Below are 13198 nucleotides of genomic sequence, written 5' to 3'. Positions count from 1 at the left end.
TGTAAAAAATATTAGCGTATACTATTTTTTTCGTCAATCTTTTGGAAACTATCAATTTAGTCAAAAGTACTCGTATTCACAAGTATTATTGTTTTTGTTTTTTTCCTTTGTTGCCTGCAGTAATTGCATTTAAGCCGAGTTATGCAGCTGATCTGAAAAATACGATTAACTCGAAAACTGTTAAGTTTTGAAGTTATTAACAAGTATACAAGTATATTTTTATACATAAATATCCACATTCATTAAAGTTATAGCGAAAAATAAAATTTTAAATTGCAATTTCAACACCCTGTATCTTTCTTAATATTAACATTATAATATATTAAAGTGTAGAATCTACTGTTTATTTTTGTACAATTACTTAAGGACAACCCTGTATACAGACCTAAAATCTTGAGTACATTACTATTTTCTACAGAGTACACTATAAACTTTTTAACAAACTGTAATATTTTTGAGTTTCTCATATATTGGTGAGTTCCGGTACATTTTAATTTTTTTCAGGTAACTTATTTAGTTAATTAGTATTAAGGTGTAAATACAGACCCAAAATCTCTTACTATTTCCTGTTTGGTAGGTACACTATATACTTTTGAAAAAACTGTAATATTTTTGATTTTCTCATATATTGATGAGTTCCGGTACATTTGAATTTTTTTCAGGTAACGTATTTAGTTAATTATATGTCAAACGATGACTACCGGGACTTCCTTTAAGGTGTCTATACGAGTACAGATCAAAATCTTGAGTACATTACTATTTTCTACACGTTACACTATATACTTTTTAAAAACCAGTATATAGTGTATACAGAAACAGTAGACTCTACACTTTAAAATATTGCGATTTAAGCCAACTTGCTTTAATAAAATGTTGCTATTAAAAATTATACAGGGTGTTGAAATTGCAATTTTAAATTTTTTTGCTATAACTTTTATGAATGCGGACATTTACATATAAAAATTTATAACTGGAGGCTTCTGAGTATGTGCAATTATAATTTGATACATACATTGATGTAGCTTATATAGGCCGCCCCATATGACACGTATATGGCATAAATTTTGGGCTTAACTTTTTTGTTTTTCAAGTTATCGCTATTTGTGTGGAAAAAAGGTAAACTTGTTAATAACTTTAAAACTCAACAGTTTTCGAGCTAATCACATTTTTCAAATCAGCCATGCGAGTTACCCTTGTAATTTGAATGGCGAGAACTATTTACATTTTTTACAAAATGACCTTATTAATTTGTTGGAAGAATTGTTATTAAACTTAAGGGCAACATTTGTGGTTCATGCAAGATGATACACCCCCACATTATACGAGGGCAGTGAGAACATACCCAAATACCGAATTTCGTGAACGCTGGATTGGTCGTGGTAGTCATTTTCGTTGGCCACGACGTAGCCCAGAATTTAATCCGCTCGATTTTGGTGTATGGTGGTGTATAGGGAGTAATGAAACAACGTGTTTACAAAAATCCCATAAACACTCGCAACCAACTTTTTAGGAAAAAAATAAATAATACAGCAGTTTGTTTTGGTAACGTATTTAGTTAATTAGTATTAAGGTATAAATAGAGATCTTACTATTTTCTGTTTGGTAGGTATACTATATACTTAAAAAAAACGGTAATATTTTTGATTTTCTCATATATTGATGAGTTCCGGTACATTTTAATTTTTTTCTGGTAACGTATTTAGTTAATTAGTATTACAGTGTAAATACAGACCCAAAATCTTGAGTACATTACTACTTTCTACACGGTACAATATATACTTTAAAACAAAACGTAATATTTATGAGTTTCTCATATATTGATGAGTTCCGGTACATTTTAAACTTTTTCAGGTAACGTATTTAGTTAATTAGTATTAAGGTGTAAATAAAGACCCAAAATTTTGAGTACATTAATACTCTATACACGGGACACTACATACTTAAAAGAAAAACGTAATATTTTTGAGTTTCTCATATATTGATGAGTTTAGGTACATTTTAATTTTTTTGAGGTAGGTAACATATTTAGTTAATTAGTATTAAGGTGTAAATACAGACCCAAAATCTTAAGTACATTACAATTTTCTACACGGTACACTATATACTTTTACAAAAACGGTAATATTTTTGAGTTTCTCATATATTGATGAGTTCCGGTACATTTAAAACTTTTTTCAGGTATTGTATTTAGTTAATTAGTAATAAGGTGGAAATAGAGACCCAAAATCTTGAGTACATTACTACTTTCTACACGGTACACTATATACTTTAAAACAAAACGTAATATTTTTGAGTTTCTCATATATTGATGAGTTCCGGTACATTTTAAACTTTTTTCAGGTAACGTATTTAGTAAATTAGTATTAAGGTGTAAACAGAGACCCAAAATTTTGAGTACATTACTACTTTCTACACGGGACACTACATACTTAAAAGAAAAACGTAATATTTTTAGTTTCTCATATATTGATGAGTTTCGGTACATTTTAATTTTTTGAGGTAGGTAACATATTTAGTTAATTAGTAATAAGGTGGAAATAGAGACCCAAAATCTTGAGTACATTACTACTTTCTACACGGTACACTATATACTTTAAAACAAAACGTAATATTTTTGAGTTTCTCATATATTGATGAGTTCCGGTACATTTTAAACTTTTTTCAGGTAACGTATCTAGTTAATTAGTATCAAGGTGTAAATAGAGCCCAAAATCTTGAGTACATTACTACTTTCTACACGGTACACTATATACTTAAAAAAACGTAATATTTTTTAGTTTCTCATATATTGATGAGTTTTGGTACATTTTAATTTTTTGAGGTAGGTAACATATTTAGTTAATTAGTATTAAGGTGTAAATACAGACCCAAAATCTTGAGTACATTACTACTTTCTACACGGTACACTATATACTTTAAAACAAATCGTAATATTTTTGAGTTTCTCATATATTGATGAGTTCCGGTACATTTTAAACTTTTTTCAGGTAACGTATTTAGTTAATTAGTATTAAGGTGTAAATAGAGACCCAAAATTTTGAGTAGATTACTACTTTCTACACGGGACACTACATACTTAAAAGAAAAACGTAATATTTTTGAGTTTCTCATATATTGATGAGTTACGGTACATTTTAATTTTTTTGAGGTAGGTAACATATTTAGTTAATTAGTATTAAGGTGTAAATACAGACCCAAAATCTTGAGTACATTACTATTTTCTACACGGTACCTACACTATATACTTTTACAAAAACGGTAATATTTTTGAGTTTCTCATATATTGATGAGTTCCGGTACATTTTAAACTTTTTTCAGGTAACGTATTTAGTTAATTAGTATTAAGGTGTAAATAGAGACCCAACATCTTGAGTACATACATTACTATTTTCTATATGGTACGCTACATACTTTTTAAAAACGGTAATATTTTTAAGTTTCTCATATTTTGGTGAGTTCCGGTACATTTGAATTTTTTTCAGGTAACGTATTTAGTTAATTAGAATTAAGGTGTAAATACAGACCCAAAATCTTGAGTACATTACTAGTTTCTACACGGTACACGATATACTTTAAAAAAACGTAATATTTTTGAGTTTCTCATATATTGATGAGTTCCGGTACATTTTAAACTTTTTTTAGGTAACGTATTTAGTTAATTAGTATTAAGTTGTAAATAGAGCCCAAAATCTTGAGTACATTACTACTTTCTACACGGTACACTATATACTTAAAAAAACGTAATCTTTTAAGTTTCTCATATATTGATGAGTTCCGGTACATTTTAAACTTTTTTCAGGTAACGTATTTAGTTAATTAGTATCAGGGTGTAAATAGAGCCCAAAATCTTGAGTACATTACTACTTTCTACACGGTACACTATATACTTAAAAAAAACGTAATATTTTTGAGTTTCTCATATATTGATGAGTTCCGGTACATTTTAATTGTTTTCAGGTAGTTAACATATTTAGTTAATTAGTATTAAGGTGTAAATACAGACCAAAATCTTGAGTACATTATTATTTTCTACACGGTACACTATATACTTAAAAAAAACGGTAATATTTTTGAGTTTATCATGTATTGATGAGTTCCGGTACATTTTAAACTTTGTTCAGGTAACTTATTTAGTTAATTAGTATTAAGGTGTAAATAGAGACCCGACATCTTGAGTACATTACTATTTTCTATATGGTACGCTATATACTTTTTAAAAAACGGTAATATTTTTGAGCTTCTCATATTTTGGTGAGTTCCGGTACATTTGATTTTTTTTCAGGTAACGTATTTAGTTAATTAGTATTAAGGTATAAATTCATACTCAAAATCTTGAATACATTACTACTTTCTACACGGTACACTATATACTTAAAACAAACGTAATAATTTTGAGTTTCTCATATGTTGATGAGTTCTGGCATATTTTAATTTTTTTCTGGTAACATATTTAGTTAATTAATAGAGAGCGGATTTCATTCGGTCAATTTGTAAAAATCAGAGTTGTAATCGGAACTGGTGATATAACTAAAAAGAGGTTACCACTTTTTTCTAAAGAAAAATTAATTGGGGATTTTTGGAGTGACTAAATTACGATTTTGTCAGATTTAAAATCCAAAATAGTCGATTCGGTATATGGTGGACTGCTTATTAGAAAATAGCCTCTTTACACGATGCAAGTAATTGCGCAATTTCTTGCCCAAGAATTGAGGACCATAACCACCCCTTGTGGGGTTAGATAGTTGTTTTACTAATAAAAATTGAGGCCCATAACCACCCCTTATGGGGTTAGATTGTTTAATATTTAGAGACCGGTTACCTGTTTACTTATCTTTATGTCTATGAAAATCGCATTGAAGACTGTCAACTTATCTTTCGTGCAAAGTGCATTCGTATTTAACGAAAGGATAACAGTAAACTCAGACAAAAGGGCGTGTAGAAATTACCGCAGATACTGCAGTACGTTGAAATTGGCCATACCGCATATTCATCGATGAGTCAGTTTTTGACCGCTAGGACGAAAGCGGTTTAGTTGTTGGTGACGTATTCAAGTGTGATATAGGTATTATAAATATGGCTGAATCTAGCACATACCTTAGAGTACCTATTGCAATAACAGTGAAGAAGTAGATAACTAGTAACCCGTAATTTAAATATAATGGTACTCATATATACTATGTTAACAATACATTGCTTATTTAACGAAAAGTAATATTGTGGATTATGGGGTCGCGAGAAACAGAGTTCAATTAAGACTCGATGGAACATTCGGAAGTTAGTGAAAAAATGATCGTCAGATTTGTAGCAGAGTGAGGACAGACAGGTGAAGTTTATACAGAGAGAGTCTGTAATTTGGAATAAATTCAATATCTCAAATACTAATTGCTTTTTTGAAAAATGCTCAGACCCGTCGATTAGTATTTCAAATTGTCCTTTTTGACATACAATAATAATGTATACAGGGTGTCCCAATTTAGAGATATGACGTCATCGTTAATTTTCTTAAATGGCAACACTGCCATTTTGATGGCTATTTTGATAGGGTGTGTAAAGTTATACACAACTGCAAAATATCAAATTTTTGTTCTCTACCATTTAAAAGATAATAGAAAATAATAAAGTTATATCTGTAATTTGGAATAAATTCAATAATTAAAATATCTACTAATTTGTTTTTTTTTTTTTGAAAAATGTTCAGACCCATCGATTAATATTTCAAATTGTCATTTTTGACATACAATAGTAATGTATACAGGGTGTCCCAATTTAGAGATATGACGTCATCGTTGATTTTCTTAAACGGCAACACTGTCATTTTGATAGCTATTTTGATAGGGTGTGTAAAGTTATACACAACTGCAAAATTTCAAATTTTTATTCCCTACCATTTACAAGATAATAAAAAATAACAAAGTTATGAAAAACAAGTAATCAAATAATACTCGTAGTTGAATTTAAATATTTCAAATAAGCAAATACTCATAATGTTATTGCCCTCAATTATTGTCAAATTGTCAATAGACAACGTTATGAGCATTTGCTTAATTGAAATAATTAAATTCAATTATTATTTGTTTACTTGTTTTTCACAACTTGGTTATTTTTTATTATCTTGTGAATGGTAGGGAATAAAAATTTGAAATTTTGCTGTTGTGTATAACTTTACACACCCTATCAAAATAGCTATCAAAATGATAGTGTTGCTATTTAAGAAAATCAAAGATGACGTCATATATTTAAACTGGGACACCCTGTATACATTACTATATTATGTCAAAAATGTCAACTTAAAATACTAATCGACGGGTCTGAGCATTTTTCAAAAAAACAATTAGTATTTTAGTTATTGAATTTATTCCAAATTACAGACATAACTTTGTTATTTTCTATTATCTTGTAAATGGTAGAGAATAAAATTTGATATTTTGCAGTTGTGTATAACTTTACATACCCTATCAGAATAGCTATCAAAATGACAGTGTTGCCATTTAAGAAAATCAACGATGACGTCATATCTCTAAATTGGTACACCCTGTATACATTATTATTGTCTGTCAAAAAAGACAATTTGAAATACTAATCGACGGGTCGGAGCATTTTTCAGAAAAGCAATTAGTATTTGAGATATTGAATTTATTCCAAATTACAGACTCTCTCTGTATAACCGTGATAAATACAAAGCAGTTCCCATTCCCATCTTTATGTTTCATTCACAGGTTAACCTGAAATAACCGGACGATATCCGTTCTCTATAAACTAATTAACGAGGAATTTGTTTTAAACTTTATAAAGATAAGTATTTATTTTTCTCATCAATCAGTTTCTCGATAACACTACTATTTATCGATTAGAATTTGATGGAAGATTGTATTTGGCAAATTTTTTCGAACGAATTTTTGTTATGTAGGTACTTAGTTCTGTTGTGCAAGGTACATACTTATGAAATATGTACAACTTCAATGATGTCATTACTCTTATTCCTTATTACCACCAGTCGTTAACGAAAAAAAAAACAAAGTCAGCGATAGACTCTGTCGGTAAATGTTCGCCACCTATAATATGTACAACTTCAATGATGTCATTACTCTCTTACTCCTTATTACCACCAGTTATTAACCTTCCGATGACCAACCTTTTTTTGTTACACGGATGACCAAGAGGGGGAAAAATGACCCCAGGTCAAATATGTCAAAAATGACAATTAACAAAAAATAAAGTTTTTTTTTTAATTTTTAATTTTGTTTGGCATCCAGTCACAAAATGAATATTAGTGTCATGTGTAGCGTGTATGTTGAGTAAGTGTCTTGTTACTTTGCAAAGTCGACGTCATTAGCGTAAAACTACTTGTAATTACACATAATAGACGCTATTTTATTAAACATCAACTTCAGAATATATTTTTTATTCGTAAAATATAGGGATTTTTTTTTATTTCAAAATATGAGGATATCTAGAATAATATTAAAGTCAAATAAAAAAATAATGAGTTAAAAATTAAAAATACTTTTGAATTTATTAAACAAAATCATACGCTGGGGTCACAATTTCCCCCGCTTGGTCATCCGAAGGTTAAGGAAAAAAACAAAGTCAACGATAGACTCTGTAGGTATAGGTAATAAATGTTCGCCAAATGTTTGTGAATCACAGGTATAAGCAAAAAGAACTGACCCTGAACTAATCACCATACATACGTTTATGTTCTATTGATCGCTTCCATGACACAATTTTTAATTTAATGAATGATTCAAAATATTTTCGTTAATTCGAATTTATTTCAGTAATCAACTCGATTCCCGTACTTTCGAATAGGAACCGAAATCTTCAATATGTAGGTGCCAATTTTTAATTTGTACATAATAGACCTTCCTTTACAAATAGTTGAAAATAACTAATCTTATAATATCTACGTAAACCGCTAGCGGCAAAATTTTCGGGGGCGAATTGTCCCCGGTAGTCGTGTATATATCCATATAGTAATATGTCTTGCAAGTCAAAACACTTTTATATGATTGATAAATAATTAACGGCAACAGCGTTACCAGGCTCAGTTGAAGGAAAATCAGTATGGGTGTGGTCTGAAGTGCAGGCTGATAGAGAAGTCATTTTTTAGTCACCTAAATAAGTATGTGTTTGCTGAAGCACCACATTTGTTAAAACTCGTATTAATTTGGATGCTAATTATAGAACTGCAGTTCTCACGGTTTCTAATTACCGTCCATACAGGGTGTAGGTGTACTATATATTTCATAGGGACAGTATTGGTATCTCGTAAAGTAGGGGAATTTTTTTAGTGGGTAGTTACTTCTTGAGCTAGCTGTACATGCAGGCGATAATTTTTCGTAACTGATAGTGATTTATCAACGATTCAAATATTAACCATTTCTTGGGCGATGCGATTTTATGAATGTCTGAAAGTGTTTTTAGTACCTATTATTGATTAAAAGTTTGGTTCAAGAAACTTTTTAGTAAAAGAGAATGTCAGTAGTAGTTATGTTGAAAAAGTAACTATTCGTTACAAAGTACTCGGTACTTACGAATACTGAAAGTAACGATTACTATACAGAGAGTCAAACCGTTACTTTGATACTTTGATTACTCTGATTACTTCGTTACTTTGTACCAATCGTATTAGAGCGAGTAACGACTATTGTATCTACTTTGATTACTTTGATTACTTCATTACTTCGTACCAATCGTATTAGAGCGAGTAACGACTATTGTATCTACTTTGATTACCTACTCTGATTACTTCGTTACTTCGTACCAATCGTATTAGAGCGAGTAACGACTATCATATCTACTTTGATTATTCTGATTACTTCGTTATTTCGTACCAATCGTATCAAAGCGAGCAACGACGACGACTATTGTAGTTTTTATATCGGAATACCTATACAAAATACCTACCTACTGAGAAATACGATTCTCGATATGATTACCGGTACTCAAATACAAAAGTAACAAAAGTAATTATAGTAATCAAAGTGACGAATACTGTACATGATTACTTTATACAAAAGTAACGATTTGTAACGAATACTCGAAAGTAACTATAATCAACATCACTAGTCAGTAGACTATACAAATTGGTGTCATTGGAATCTTTGATCTTATGGTTTGGTTATTAATATTAAAAATACTTGAAAACGTCTCGTAGGACATTTATTTTATTTATTTCTTTTACCTACCTTCCAGGTTCGTATTTAAAAAACGAATGTCGATGGTGGTCCTGAAAGTACGAAACATTGTATTATAAAACTAAACACGTATCAATGTAGTATTTCTCAAGTGTTTTTTTTAATATTTTGTGAAATAAAGGAGTTAGGACAAACATTAGAAAACGGGACTTTTTAATTATTTTTAAATATTAAATACGGATCTGGTTTCCTTAATGCTGATTTAGCAAATTTATTTTTCTACGAGCGTGCAAAAATGTCTACTTTCTCGCACGCGTTTTAGTTTAGAAAGTTTCACTTTTTCGCACGCGTTTTACTTTTCCGCACGCGTGTAGATATTTTAATATGGCTTTAAAATAATTATAATACATGCAATAAACTAATATTTAGATATTATTTACTACATATTTTATTTCAAATGTATCTTATTGTGTTCCTGTTTTAATGAAATTAACGCGACAATTAAAATTAAAATTATTTTGACTTAATATTCGAAAGTCAAATCGGTAGACAATAACAGTCGTTTTGGATCATCGTCATGGAAAGCAAGATCGTCGTCATGCTAACTAATTATATTGAAAGTTTGGTTTTGACAACCTTGTCAAAGAATTCATTTGTGTATGTATTTTCGTAATAATTAAATTAATTGATTAAGATTTGGGCATTTTTTAAAGACTTATAGAAAAAATATTATTCCTAACTCTTGCAGAAAGTCTCTTTTCCGCACTCGACTGCTTGCCGAACTCCCGCTTCGCGTCTTTCGGCAAACTGCAGTCGCGTCCGGAAAAGTATGACTTTCTGAACTTGTTAGGAAAATAAATATTGTTTCATAAATACGCAACTTTTTCCCGATTTCAACATTTCCCTATCTTTTCTACTTTACGAGGTACCAATACTCTCCCTATGAAATAGTATACACTATACACCCTGTATACCTGTGGCTTATATTGCAGTAGTAATAAACAGTATTTATGTTACTAATAAGTACTATTGACCTAGTCGTTTCATGTTTCAGTATATTGATTGTGTTGTACTTTGTATATTATATAATTAATTTTTTTACAAATTTTATTTAAACATCTTACATAGGTTCATTGCAATGAACCTATCCAATATAATATTGTATAGGTTGGGTGCTGCTAGCACCACTAAGGATAGTGGGCCCCACGACGGACGGTCAAGTTATATACGCCCTCCGACAGTTATAATAAACTAAAATGTGTTAATTGTTGTAACATAAATCAAGCAGAGCCTGTGGTTTTGATGATTCGAATTTTTCAAATTTAGTTTTTCCATATATTATGACCATAGTATCAAAAAGGAACATGAGCTGTAAGCCTTCAGTATCAATTAAACTAGCATAGATTATAGGTTAAGTTAGAGTATCGTTATCGTATATATTCATTAAACATAATAAGTAAATGGTATTCACAATATAGGCATTATCAAGTTTATTCTCTTCTCCTCTAGCTTCAAATAAAGTCGTCAAGATTAGTTAAAACGAAACTTGAAACATGTAACTGTCAAGGATGCTAGAACTCGAAATTATAATTTAAGTATTGGGTATAAAGGAGAATTTTAAATGTGAACAGAAAATGAATTTTTTTCTTACATTTATAACTTATATGAGCTCATAAAAATAAGTATCCTACTAGATTGATGACTATTTTTGCGAGATCCTTAAAACTGATTTGTAGGTACCGGAAGCAGGCATTATACATAAATTGATTTCCGGGACAGTCCTGGAAGTCATCATTAGACGTATAGGAATTCCGGCCAGACCCGGAATTCAGCAAATGTCCCTGAAGTCATCGTTAGGTCGCTTAGAATGTCCCGGGACTCATCGCTTGACATATATATATATATATATATATATATATATATATATATATATATATATATATATATATATATATATATATATATATATATATATATATATATATATATATATAAAATATACAGGTACTGTTAGAAAATAAAAGCAAATACGTGCACATTTTTGTTAATATGCAGTTTTCACACAAAACTCGTTCACAATGGAGTCACAATGAAAAGGATTTAGCTCTGGCCATTTATTATAAGTCTCCTAGTTGTTAAAAATTTTTAATTAGATCTCTTAACTTTATATTACCTTCAGTAAAAACAATTCAAACTTGGTTGCGTGTCATAAAATTAAGAACTGGTTTAAACACTTCCTTAATTGACAAGTTGAAGAAAAAAGCAGAGACAATGGATGAGTGGGAAAAAATTTGTGTGTTAATGTTTGATGAAATTTCTTTGAAAAAACAATTAGAGTACAATAAATTAGATGACATTATAGAAGGGTTCAAGATTTAGGTGCTTTAGGAAGAACAAACAAACTTGCCAACACAGGTCTGGTTTTCATGATGCGCGGCTTGCTACGTAAGGCTACGCGGCTTCCTACAGGTGGTCCAATACATAGCGACAACTTAAAAAAACATTGTAGTTGAAGTTGTTTCAAAATTACAAAATATTGGGTTTATACCAAAAGTGTTGTGTGATCAAGCATCTAATAATAGAGCTTTATTTAAGCTGTTATGCGCATGTAAGGATCAGCCTGCAATAGAAATAGGAAATCAGAGGATTTTCACTGTGTTCGATACACCCCACTTATTAAAAAGTCTAAGAAATAATTTTCTTAACAAAAAGTTGACGTTTTTTGCCGATTCTAAACAAATATCGTGGCAAGATATTGAATACACATACAACATCGATAGAACCAGTGTGAGAGCACGATGCATGGTGAAAATAACAAACGTTCATATAAACCCTAATAATTTTCAAAAAAAGCGTGTAAAATTAGCAGCACAAATTTTTTCCAACTCAATTACCTCAGCAATATCAACAGCAATATCTGTAGCGCAGTTACACACCAAAACGGCTTCTCTTACTGCCGAATTTTTGAAAATTATAAATAATATTTTTGATGGTCTTAACAGCAAATATTGTAGTGATAGTAATCCAAACAGAAAGCCAATGTCAACTTTAAGCAAGTCAACTGAAAACTTAAAAGCAGGTTTAGAATATTTTTAAAAAATTAAAGTTTTTGAAAATCAGAAAGAGAGAAATAATATTTACTGTCTACACGGCTTTCAGTGGACCATTTTGTCAGTTTTATGTTTGTGGGAGGAACTTCAAAAATATAATGTGTCATATCTTTTAACATCTTTTCTGAACCAAAATCCTCTAGAAAAATTTTTTCTCTATTGTGCGCAATAGAGTTAGTCTAGTGCGTTCATAAAAATAACATGTGTTTTTACTTAATAACAGGCGGTAGCTGGTTTGTCTTTAGTTTCATGCGTGGAAGATAATGATGCTAGATCAAAAGTATGTGTTTTATCTCGTCAGGTATTAACGACGCACGGTTAAATAATCGTGGATTCAACTGTATGGTAAACACACTATTAGCTTTAGTTTATATATACAGTAGATGTTAACAAGTATTTTATAATATCAGGAAAACAATATCAGTATGTCTTAAAACCTTGGAATCATACGGAAAACTTTTTTATTCAGTTTAGGGAAAAATGTATTATTGATAAAAACTTGCATGTCCTAAAACTCAAAATGAAAGAATCAGATGTCAAATATTATGAGTCGTATACCAAGTTTGTTAAAAAATATTAATTCTTCTCAAGAGTAATAGTAGATGTACAACGTTTCCCTCACTATAGAGATAGGGAAATCAATGTGTTAGAGAGAGAAGTACTGAAACGAAAAAGCGATGGACTACCCCAGCTAATTGAAATAATATTCGAAAATATTACCTCAACTAACCAAGATAGCCATCGTTACACCCTTAGCTTAGCTCAGTCACTCAGGTGTGTGTTCGTCTTGTCCTAACCTCAGATATGAACGATGAAAATTGGAATGGAAGCAAACAAAACATAGTTTTTAACTAATCATGTTTATTGTTCATAAAGATATAATAAATAAAATGACAGTAAATTGCATTAACAAATGTATTCAAATTCTTGCCAAAAACTAACAATTCTGGA

Source organism: Diabrotica virgifera, chromosome 8 (genome assembly GCF_917563875.1).
Source record: "Diabrotica virgifera virgifera chromosome 8, PGI_DIABVI_V3a".
NCBI classification, from domain to species: Eukaryota; Metazoa; Arthropoda; class Insecta; order Coleoptera; family Chrysomelidae; genus Diabrotica; species Diabrotica virgifera.
The sequence above is the reverse complement of the archived record's forward strand: the minus strand, read 5'-3'. Positions refer to the sequence as shown.